The 12,227-nt window shown below is 47.9% G+C and overlaps 1 long non-coding RNA gene across 4 annotated transcripts in view; it reads right to left on the reverse strand.

Moving 5' to 3' along the window:
* Positions 1 to 8,422: 8,422 nt before the first annotated feature.
* Positions 8,423 to 12,227, reverse strand: part of LOC116587102 — a 31,614-nt gene continuing 27,809 nt past the window's right edge. For 2 of the 4 annotated variants that reach the window (XR_004284322.1, XR_004284320.1), the window contains exons 3-4: positions 11,555 to 12,007; positions 9,983 to 11,112 (exon numbers count right to left, since the gene is read on the reverse strand). This is a non-coding gene — a long non-coding RNA (uncharacterized LOC116587102). Of the gene's footprint in view, positions 9,115 to 9,982; positions 11,113 to 11,554; positions 12,008 to 12,227 lie in introns of those variants that run through there. The other 2 variants (XR_004284321.1, XR_004284323.1) reach the window with 2 other exon arrangements.

Raw genomic sequence — 12,227 nt, forward strand, 5'->3', positions numbered from 1 at the left:
GAACTCCCAAGAGCAGAAAAAGAGAACCTATCAGGCCTCCCCAAAGTTTAGGCACAGATTTGTGACATCACTTCCAAAACATTATTGTAGATGAAATTAATTATAGGCCAACCCAAATTTGTGGGGGGAGGCTACGCAAGAGTGCTCATGTTGGGAAACCTGTCAGTTGGGGTTTACCTTTGGAAATCAGCTACCACAACTTGTAATGTTTGGATTCAGGGAAAAGAGTGATGAATTGAGCCTGTGGGGAAGCACAGGGCACATTTTACACGAGGTAAAATGACAGGTATATCCGTGCTACATGTAATCATTGAATGGATGGCTTCTAGATGCGACAGGATTATTTGTAACAAATACCACCTTTTTGTGATCAAAATGAAAAACCAGCAGGAGAACTGAGGATGTCTTGGAGTGTCTGTAGTCACTTCCAGAAGCTTGTCTTTTCGGTCACAAATGGAAGTCAGATCTTTGGAGGATCACCTGTGGCTGTGTTAATCTTTTTCTCCAACTGACTTACGAAGGCTTTGAAATGCCCACAGTAGTTTGTTGTCGTTTCGTTGTTGTCATGGATTCATCCCATGACTGAAGTCCGACTACCACCTACAAGCTTTTCAAGTCTGTCTGTGGACTGCAGATAAAGTTGAGATAGGGAGCCACCAAATTCCATTTTATTTGTGTACACTATAGTCATCTGTAAGTAGATCTGGAAATCTATACAGTATTCTTCACAGGCACCAGGTCTATTGAGAAGGTGACTGAGTATAAGAGTGCTGAGAAATTCTAGAAGCCCCAACCATGCCCTCCTTCTGTCTACCTGAAGTGTGCACCATTTTAAAAATGTATTTATTTTTGAGAGAGAGGAGAAAGCGTGCACAATCAAGGGAAAGGGCAGAGGAGGAATACCCAAACAGACTCTGGCTGAGTGTGGAGTCCAATGCAGGGCTGGATCTCACGAGCCATGAGATGGGGACCTGAGCAGAAACCAAGAATCAGATGGTCTCAGGCTCCCCTGAAGTGCACACCATTTCTGCACGCTTGTATCAACGAGGTCAATGCAGACAAAGCTGGCAATTCATGCACCAAGAGTGACCAGACTTCCTGCTTAAGCAAGGGTTGGCATGCTGTAGTTCTTTTAAATTTCTGCTGAAATGCTAGCTGGAGTTAGAGCATTAGTAACAGTGGTGATACCTTTCAGAAAGTCCCACTTGAATGAAGATCTGAAGTAACTGTTCAGTGAGTTACATTCACTTATCAATTTTTTTTCAGCTAGGAGATAATTACCATGACCTGGCTGAGGTCAGGCAGACTGTGCTAGGTACAGAAGGGGCAGCAGTGGCCAAGGGTTCAGAGAGAAGGCAACTGTTAAACCCAGGCCTTGACGGAGAGCACATCTAAGTAGGTAGACAAGGATAGAAGTCTTCTGAAGGGTGTGGGGGCCTACAGGGTGTTGCCTAATTAGAGCAGGAGTCAGGAGCCTTTACCTGCAAAGGGCCAGACAGGAAACCGTTGAGGCTCTGAAGACCACCCAGTGCTGCAACCACTCACGCATCAGTTTTGCCTCCTTGAACCCCGGCCCTTCCTCTGTCTGTGTACACTTGACTTCCTTGCCTGGTGTGGCTGACAGGCCCTTTGACTGGTTGGGAACCTCTGGCTCGTAACCTCGCTGGGTGTGAGGGGCTTAAGCAACAGTGTCCTGTCCCCTCTCTGTTATCCTCGGGATGTTCATTTTGCTCCGCTCCCCTATTAATTCCAGGATTGTGTCTGAGTCGGACTTTTATTTGCCTTTAACTTCCTGTACTGGATTGTCTTTTTTTCATCCAGTGCCCTTTCTGTGATGGTGGCCACGGTGTTTCCTCAAAGTCACGTCCGCCATGGTACAGAGGCCCGGTGTAAGCAACCCCCAGACGTCTCATTTATGAAGAATGAGGAGTGCACAGGGCAAGGGAAACGTGTGCTGTGTGTGTGCGCGTGTGTGTGCAAGTGAGTCGGGTGACAGGACACAGGAAAGGAGTGCAGTGTGTGAAGGACTTGGACAAGGAGAGATTTTATAATTTCCCAACAAATGAGATCAGTTGCTAAAAATAACATATGGTAAAATGTTCATATAAATGGTTATAAATGAAATGGTGTAATACATCTAAAATAATATGCTTTTTATCTAGTGTGATTCTAGTGGCAAGGGCTTTTGGTCACCTCAGTGTGAACAGAGGGTCCCATGTATGGATGGCCCTCAGAGTCCAGCCTGCTCTGTATATAAGCAGGTCCCATCATCCACCAGAAGATCACCAGGGCAAGCATTTCGACTATTTTATTTATCTCTATTTGCTTGCCTTGTTTTTTTCCACATGTGACACAGAAATTCTAGTGTCCTGAGTCTTGTGTCCTGTGTGAGAACAAGCTGGGGCTCATACCAATGAGGTTTAGCCAGAAAAGTGAGAAAGGGGCCAGGAGACCCACGGTGGTCAGTGGAGCACGGTGGCAATTACGGGGTGCACACAGGTCAGCTGAGAGTGTCCGAGAGAGGCTGGGGATGGGAGGCTCTGACAGAAATCCAGGGGCGACTGGGGCTACCAGTCAGCTCCAGGGAAGTGGCTGTCAGATGATGGGCTGGGGACCCCCACCATGGGCAAGCAGTTAGACAGACAGAGCCCCAGCTGCTGAAGAGGAAACTGGAGAATGCTCTGGAATAGAACTAGAAATTCAGCCTCATGGAGCAGATGGACGCCTAGGAGCCAGTCTGGCCTGAGGACATGCCTGAGACTTGGGGCAGGCAGGAGTCCATTTTCCAGCGGGGATGGGAGATTACATGCAGAAATAGCAGAGCAAGGCCTGCAGGAGCCTCTCCACCTCCTGACCCCATCAAGGAGGGAGCCGGGCATGGCAGGAGTGGGGTGCCAGGGCAGAAGCAGGAACAGTGCTGCTGTCCACTCTCACTGGAGCCTCTCAGAGAGCCCAACATGGTGGGATGAGTGACATATGAGGTGTGAGCTGAGGAAGGCAGGCAAGGGGTATCGACGTTTCTAGGGGTATCATGACCATTCTGTGGCAGCAGTGACAGCAGACCCACGTTGTCAGAAGTCCATGTGGTCCAGCTCTCCAGGGCAGGGAAGGCATCTGTCCATGGGGGCCTGAGAAGCTTCTTCTTGGGCTTCTTCTGTCTGTGAGCGAGCCATCCTTCCTGCTTGTCCCATGACATTTACAGTTGGTGGCTGATCTCCACTGGACTCCTTCTAACTTCCAGGGTGAGTTATTGATCTTTCTGGGAGGCTGGTGTCTGTTTGCACTTATCAGAAGCAAACACACAGCAAGGCTCTGAACCGATACAAAGCTCTCAGCATCATTTCATTTGGGATTCGTCCTGAAAGTCCTCTGACATTCTGATTTCTTTAAAAGACAAAAAATCCCTTCCATTGGTTGGATAGAATGCCCACGTTGGGTGTTAATAGTAACGACTTCGGAAGACACCAGCGGTGGGCTCTTCTGTACCCCCTGACCCCCGCCCTTGGAGGGCAGGTGATGAACCACCTGTCTGGGCTCATCGGTCCCTAGAAGTGGAGGCTCTGTCTGTGGTTCTGGAGCTGTGGGTCAAAGGGAGGGATCTTTTATGTCCTCATTGATATGACCAGATCTGTAAGGGATATGTTCCACCTCCACCCCGACCCGATAGCTTGCAGAAAGAACTTTATCTTGGAAGCATAGACCTATTAGTTTCTTTGAAGGAAAACTGTACAGATTTTAAATTTCAATGTGATTTTTCAAAAGGATGTATTTTTCCCCAATTCTTTTGATGGCACACATTATATGATCGATTATCCCACAATACCAGCAATCTTGAAGACACTCAGGGAGAGAATTACAAAAAAGAAAAGTCTCCCAGAACATGAGCAAAATGATCTGTCAGCAGAACTTGACAGTTACTTTGTGGCATCTTTTGTTCATGGACAGGATATTGTGTTTAGAAATCAGTGATGCCCTGACTGAGTTTAAGGCATATGTTATAGTAAATCAATAAAACTTCACTGGGGAGTCTTTTCATTGAACTCGGGAGCAAAGAAAATATAAAGTTGGAGATGGAGTAGACTGTGTATCTTTCAGGGCACCAGGTGTTACTTACAAATATTTCCCTGCCTGGAGCAAAAACACATGTATGCAAATGTGGGTAATATATTTAAGAGAATAGTGGGGCTAGAGCAAGGCTGTCCATTTTGACGTAGCATGTGTGTCGGGGAGAAGACTTTGTGCAATGAATGCTAACCCACTCGCTGCTCCAAATTAGCCTCCTGCCTCTGCTCCGGAAGGTTTTCAATGGGCTGCACACAATCACGCAATTACAGCCTTCTGTCTTAAAACAACGACATCATCACCAGCTTTGGGCGATGGCTTTTAATAGGAGTGATGCAAGGGGCTGTTTCACTCTCTCCGCAGGGCGTTCTTTATTTTTCACGCGTACCCATTTATGAACGTCTATCATGGGGTTTCAAGCCATTTACCACTTACGCACTTGTTAATTGTCCTTGGTCTTCTGTGGTTTCTAGCTTCAGACATTTCATTCCATCTGTTCTAAGTAAAACCTCTCCCTACCAATTGAAAGCCTCTCCAAATTACTTCCTAACGGTTCCCCCTAATTGTTACTGTTTAGAAACCCGGCTATCCATTTGAGGTATCTTTTTATCTTGGCTGTCTGTCGGAGCTATCTTTTTTCTGACATTACAGCAACGAGTTTGGGTGTTAATCACCCGGGAGCTGAAGTTCCCCAGGCTGGAAGTCAGAACCAATCTCTCTCTCTCTCTCTCTCTCTCTCTCTCTCACCCACTCCCCCTTTCCTTGTCTCTCATCCCTCCTTCCTTTCTCTCTTTCTTCAAATATTGACTGAGGATTTACTGTGTCTCAGAATCTATTCTAAGTGCTGGGACCTTGGTAATGAATGAAACAAGAAGATTCCTCATGGAGCTTGCATTTTAAAGGCAGGACAAAAATGATGAACACATATCTGTGTATACATAGTCCACCTAACACAAATGTGTAGGTGCACCTATATATAGTAAAGGTACTCATATGCATATACATGTCATATAGCTTATATAACATTGCCTAACAGCCGATCCTTGGACAACACTGGTTTGAACTGGGCAGATCCAGGACCCTGCAGACATTTTCCAATCAATACAACACAGGGCTGTACATGTATTTCTCTTCCTTGTGGTTTTCTTAGTAACATTTTCTTTTCTCCAGCTCACTTTATTGTAAGAATGCAATACTTTTTTACTGTATTCTTTTTGCTCTTTTGTTCTAGTACTTACTTTTGGGAAGCTAAAACTGCATGCGGATTTTTTTTTTTCCAAAGATTTTATCCATTTGACAGAGAGAGATCACAAGCAGGCAGAGAGGCAGACAGAGAGAGAGGGAAGCAGGGTCCCCGCCGAGCAGAGAGCCTGATGCAGGGCTCCATTCCAGACCCCGAGATCATGACCGGAGCCGAAGGCAGAGGCCCTAACCCACTGAGCCACCCAGGCGCCCCTGCATGTGGATTTTTGACTGTGCTGGGAGTGGGGGTCAGTGCCATTCACTCCGTGTTGCTCAGGGCTCAGCTGCAGAGTGGAGTAGATGTTACACGCATGTGTGGATCACATCGGCAAAGACCTGGATGCACACAAGGGTGTAGGTTTAAGCAGACATTGATGGCTTTGCACGCCCTAAGGTGCCGAATGCTATGGTCTGATCTGAGCAAGGCCTGGGAGAAAGGTGGAACTAGTCTGTCCCCTTTTGTCCCCAACAGAACCTGAGGGCAGCAAAAAGGAGCCCTGGGGATAGCTGCGGGGAGGGCATTTCTGGCAGCGGACAGGGCTGCAGACGGAGAGTGCTCACCACCTCCAGAGATGGAGGCAGGTGGGACCGTTCCTGCACGTTGCTCTGTGACACTGCTGTTGTCACAATGGGCGCGTTCCTGAGAGGCTCAGCGTTGTGTTCTCTGTGGACCCAAACTACAGGGAGTGAGCCTGTGCGTGGGATTTGGGACCACAGGACAGTCTGCATGGAACGGCCAGCAGGTTCCTCCTCAGAACCACACATGGGAAGCCCCAGGGGCTGGACAGCTGCCCAGGAAGTCCCTTAGGTCTCCAGCTGTCGGAAGCTTTGTGGGTATAAGGCTTACCTGGGCTCATCATCTGAGCACTAGAGGACACATAATTCTGGAAAAGTATGCGAAGTAATAAAGAGTTAAAGGAAAAAAAACTGGCTAAGAGTGGGAATTACCATGTAATCTGCTTTTTACTTTTTGTGTTGTTTTATAAAAAACCAAAATGTTGGTTTTCAGGGTTTTTTAAAATTTAATTTTATTTTTTCAGTGTTCTAGAATTCATTGTTTATGCACCACACCCAGTGTTCCATGCAGTCCGTGCCCTCCGTAATACACCAGGCTCTCCCGACCCCCCACCCCCCTCCCCTCCAAAATGCTCAGATTGTTTCTCAGAGTCCACATCTCTCATGGTTCGTCTCCTTCTCCAATTTCCCCCAACCCACTTCTCCTCTCCATTTCTCAATGTCTCCATGTTATTCCTTATGCGCCACAAATAAGTGAAACCATATGATAACTGACTCTCTCTGCTTGACTTATTTCACTCAGCATCATCTCCTCCAGTCCCATCCGTGTTGATACAAATATTGGGTATTCGTCCTTTCTGATGGAGGCATCAGACTCCATTATATATATGGGCCACATCTTCTGTATCCATTCATCTGCTGAAGGGCATCTCGGCTCTTCCCACACTTTGGCGACTGTGGCCTTTGCAGTGATGAACATCCAGTGTTCAGTTTTTAAATGTATCTTGAATCTAACCATTCCCTGAATACATCTCACCTACCTGGACCATCTGGGGTCAAATCAGACCAGTTGTCTGGCCACACCAGCATTCCAGCCACCCCCCTCCCTGCTTCTCTGAATCTGCAAAGTAAGCAGGGCGGCAGGAGAAACACCTCCACCCAGAACTGGTCCGGGCCAGAGGGCGCAGCCGGGACAAGGAGCGCGGTCTAAGGAAGACGGATGGAAGCTGTGGGCAGGGTGGGCAGAGAGCAGCAGCTCCCGGAAGGGACTGACGCAGGGTGTGCGCCAGAGCCCGGAGGGGAGTGGAAGGGGGCAGGAAGTGCAGGGACAGGTGCTGAAGTGACGGCAATGACCGTGGCTTAGAGCTGAGGTGAGGGAAGGAGCAGGAATCGAGAAGCTGACGGGGCAGGTGAGGAAGGGTGGTGCTTAGCTGGCAGGGGGTTTACTGCGGGGAGCGCACAGTTTGTATGCATGGAAGCAGCTTCAATTCACAGACAAGATGTCTGTTGAACCCGGACTCCTGGCTTCAAAGACCACCCGCCCCCCACCCGGCCCGGAGAAGCCATTCTGGCTCCTCTAGGAAAGCCTGGGCCCACACACCCCCAGGGCGGCACACTGAGCCCTGCCTCTGCACCGCAGCAGGCTATGCTGCCTGTCCCCACCTGGAGAGGGCCGGGCCCGAAGAGACTGAGTCCTGATAAACACAGTAAGTTAACAACATTTAATAAAGCGCTTATAACCTAATTATGCTGTTTCTATAGTTATTAGGTCATTATTAAAATAGGTAATAAGTTTTAACCCAGTTGTGAAAGCCCTGCAACCCACTTAAGAAAAAGGCTTTTAAAAAACAAGGCTTAAATTCAACGTTTTCCATGTGATTTGCTGTAGTTCTCATTTCCCCACGCCTTGCGGCCTCTGTCTGATTCCTTCTGGACTCCTTGTGGTTCCGTTACCCCCTGTCACTCCCTCTTAGGATCAGACTACAGGTGTGTGTGCCCAGCCAGTCCCTCTGTTCCACACTCCAGCACCCTCTGCTGGGGGTTTCCTGCCGCCAGTGGTCTTTTCAGACACGTCCGAGGGGTTCATTCTCTCGTCCCTTAGGCTCTACCCAAATTCAGGTTTTAGAGATGCCTCCCCAGGGGCTGCATGTAAACATGTTTCCCTCACCTCCATTCCCCAGCTGCCTTTCTAGCTTTGTTTTCCTCCATAGCCATACTGCCGTCAGATAAACCAAACGTTCTCCATCATTAAAAATAACCTATCATTCACATAATAAAATCAACCCTTTTACAAAGAATAATTCAGTGGCATTTAGTGCACCAGTAATGCATAACTCCCATCGCTATCTCCTTTCAAAGCATCTTCATCACTGCCAAGCAAGACCCCTACCTTGCAGGGCACCTGGGTGACTCAGTGGGTTAAGCCTCTGCCTTCAGCTCAGGTCATGATCTCAGGGTCCTGGGATCGAGCCCCGCATCGGGCTCTCTGCTTAGCAGGGAGTCTGCTTCCCCTTCTCTCTCTGCCTGCCTCTCTGCCTACTTGTGATCTCTCTGTGTCAAATAAATAAATAAAATCTTAAAAAAAAAAAAAAAAAAGCCCCTTCCCTGATAAGCAGGTGCCTCCATTTCCTCCTCCTGTCCTGCTTCTGGCAGGCTCCAGGGTACATTCGGTCTCTATGAGGTTCTCCATTCTGGTGTTTCCTATGCAGGGGACCAACCACACATGGCTTTGCGTTCTGGTTTCTTTCACATTTTAAGATAACGGTCTCGAGTTTCAACCATGTTGAAGTGTGACCAGGACGTTATTCCTTCTTAAACCTGAATAACTTCCATCGTGTACTGAGCCCAAAATTTATTTATTCATTCATACATCGCTGGACATTTGGGTAGTTTCTGTGTTTTGGCTTTTGTGGAAAGCACGGGAATGTGTGTGCGTGTGCAGGGGCTCAGGGCTCCGTTTCCCCGGGGTGCACGTAGGAGTGACAGTGACATGGGGCTTCCGACCTTCCGTCCTCCACTTCTCAGGCGACCCCTGTTCCTTCTGCATCAAAAAACCAAAATGGTGCTCTTGGTCCAAGCCTCTGGCAGCCGGACGGTGACTCGTTCTTTTGCTCGAACTCTGCTGGGCAGGGCCACATTCCCTTTCAGAGGATCCTGGCTGAACTCCTGAAGATCCCAGGGATCGATGCCCTTCGTCATTCACCAGACTTTCTCCTGGGACCACTTAGAAAAGTAAGTCACTGTTGGACAGACTCAAGCTCGTTACCATGAGGTCCTTTGAAACTGAGCACCTTGCTGGCAAGCAGAGGAAAGAATATTCAAGTAATGTCGAACATAGAAAACTGCAAGATCGAAATAAGGACACGCGCCCGCAGACGGCGACGCAACTGCTTTATTTCATCCGGTGCTTCCGAACCAACACTGGATATCGGGACGTCCAGGAAGGATTCCCTCCAGCTGTTAATAGGGACAGAGTTTTCAAAAATAGCGGCCATTGAGAATTAGTAAGAAAAAGTTGACCAGGTCCTGAGTGTTTTGGGGACCTAACGCTGGGAAGTTACTTTGGTCTTAATATCTCACATGGGGTGTGAAGTGGCGACACGTGTCAGGTTGTGCTCAGGGATCACCACCTTGACTGCATGTTGAAGTCACCTGGGAGCTCCCACCCAGCAGGAACCGGTGTCCCACCCTCAGATATTCTGCCTGAATTCATCTAGGAGGGTGGCCAGGGCACTCCTGCTTTCAGAAGTCTGTCCTCTCTTCCCAGTTACCTCCTGGGCCTGGGCTAGTCGACGGGCATTCCTACGGTATTCACACATCTACGGTTTATTTGATGCTAGCTTTGCAGCATGAAAGGCAAATTTTATATGAATATGCCTGGTACCCACTGAAAACATCTTTCAAAGGCCTATGTCATAAATGCATTTTCCACTTTGTTTGGGCTAATTAGAGTATCTAGAGCCTTGCTATTCAGCATGTGGGCCAGACCTGACAGCATCACCATCACTGGGGAGGTCATCAGAAACAAAAAACCTTTTGATCATTTCAAATTTTCTCCCTTTGTCTACTAATGTAAATAATTTTATTAAAATTTTCCTAGTAGCCAAAAAAAAAAAAAAAAAAAAAAAAAAAAGAAATGTAGAATCTGAAGAAAGCAGTGAACCCAGTGGGGATGGTGGGGTCCGGACAAGCAGCCTTGAGAGCCTCATTTGCAGGACAGCTTGGTCATGTCCAGTAGAATGTCAAGGGGGTTCTGGGCTTGGACTTTGTTGCCATGGTCCTTCCAAAGATGCTATAGAATACAACCAAAAAAGGGAGAGTGTGGTGGGTGTTTCCAAACATGCTTCGGTGTCCGCGACTGGCCAGCCCAAACTCAATGCTCAACCATTGCAGAAGACCCCAATGAAAAGCCCAGATTTGGCTAGAGTTCCTCCTCCTGACCTGCTCACACACACAGGGCCACTTCCCGTCCTGCCTGTGTCCCCAGGTCCCTCAGATGTAGCTCAAAATACGCGATGAAGTTAAAAAAGCAAACCTGGAATGTATCACCTTCCGAACCAAGGACAGATGCTGTCCCAAGCTGGGCTGCGTTTTATGGAATAATTCATGTCCTCATTGGAGTCACTGTCTGATATGTGAAGAAGAGCCTCAGGATGGCCCGACTGAAGGGAGGCAGGCCCGGCAGGCAGTCCACACCGAGTAAATCTAAAACCCCCGCCTTCTGACTTGTCCTCACACAGGATGATGCTTCCGGGCTGCTCACGCTCAGCAAACTCAGGGAATTCCCCTCCACACTGGGCCGTATTCGGTGTGTGTCCGACTATCACACAGACCCACATGGCGCTAGGACGCCTCGTGGGGCGCTGGGTCATTTTCCTTTGTCCAAGGCGAGAGACCAAATGCAGAAGGAGGCTCATTAACTGAGACACGCACCGCAGTCACACACCGGATAACACGGCCAAGGGGACCTCGGCAGAAGCTGGCGCTCCAGGTAATGAACACGTCCTCAGGAGGACCCCCTCCCACCGCAGCAAACAGCATTCAGAGGATTTTCTGGGACGATTTCTTCACATATCCAGTTATTAAACACCAGAGTAAATTCTTAATTAACGTATTTGGGAAGTCTTTAAAAGGAGAATAGATTTTAATTTGCTTGGAACATTTTGTTGGGAGTCTTCCCAAAGGCAACAGGGAGCCTGTAGTCGCACAGTTAAGCTCTGGTACATTAAGTGCACACTTAACATATCCTTTAGATTCTGGAATTTTCTTTATGAAGCTGAGCTAGCAGGAAGGCTGTGGATAAAATGGGGAATATTAAGGAGGGCACGTATTGCTTGGGGCACTGGGTGTTAAACACGAACAGTGAACCGTGGGACACATCAAAAACTAATGAGGTACTGTATGGTGACCAACATAACATAATAATAATAATAAGAAGAAGAAATATAAAGGCACAACAGGTGGGACAGCTCAGTGGCCTGGTAGCTTCGCTTGGGAGGGCAGGGCCTGTGGGCAGACACTTAAAAGAGGACGCGGATTCTCTCTGATATTCCCAAGCGTGTCTGTTGCCAACCTTTCCTTTCTGAGGAAGGAGGAAGAAAAGAGGGAAAGGAAAGGTAGGAAGGGAGAGGAAACGCATGTGGAAGGAAGGAAGGAAGGAAGGAAGGAATGGAGGGAGGAAGGGAGGAAGGACCCAAGGAAGGACGATCACTGGAAAGATGCAACCAGTACTTACTGAGCATTTATACTCGAGCGAGCATGTCGGCATTTACCGTCTCTCTGAATCTCTCAGGGGATATGTATTTGGTTCTTTAGTCCCATCAGTGAGAGAAGCAAATAGAGATTCAAGCTCAGATGCACGTGGTAGGAGCAGTAGGGCCCGCTGTTGAAGGCGAGTAGGTCGGACCGCGGAGCCCCCTCCCTCTCCCCAGCACTGCATGGCCAGCTTCACTCTGACACCTAACTCCTTGTCCACGGATGGGTCTTCTCTCTGCTGCACGAGGAGTGACAGACCATTCCCTGTGACCTCCTGCAAGGCCCCATCACCATCCCCTTCCTTTCCTCTGTCCCCACTGTCCAGACCATCTCAGTCTCCAGAGACCAGCCCGGGGATCAATGTATCAAAAAGTCTCCTCACCCTGTCTTTTCTTAATAAGCCGAATATCTTCCTTCATTCAAATAATATGACCTGGAAAAGTTTGAGCAACAAATATTATAAAATAAAATCATGTGGATTTCAGCGACATATTTTGTTTACTTTATATCGGTAATATAATAAAATGTCTAGAGAAAGTAGTAAAAGTGTCACTGCCTATGAAATGTCATCTTTTTTCTTTTCTTGAGAAAAGATATTTTATTTTACTTTCCCCAAAGCAGTTCCTGTTTTCAAAGACCCTTGAGAATAGTAT

The sequence above is a fragment of the Mustela erminea genome, chromosome 3, assembly GCF_009829155.1.
Source record: "Mustela erminea isolate mMusErm1 chromosome 3, mMusErm1.Pri, whole genome shotgun sequence".
In the NCBI taxonomy this organism is placed as follows: domain Eukaryota; kingdom Metazoa; phylum Chordata; class Mammalia; order Carnivora; family Mustelidae; genus Mustela; species Mustela erminea.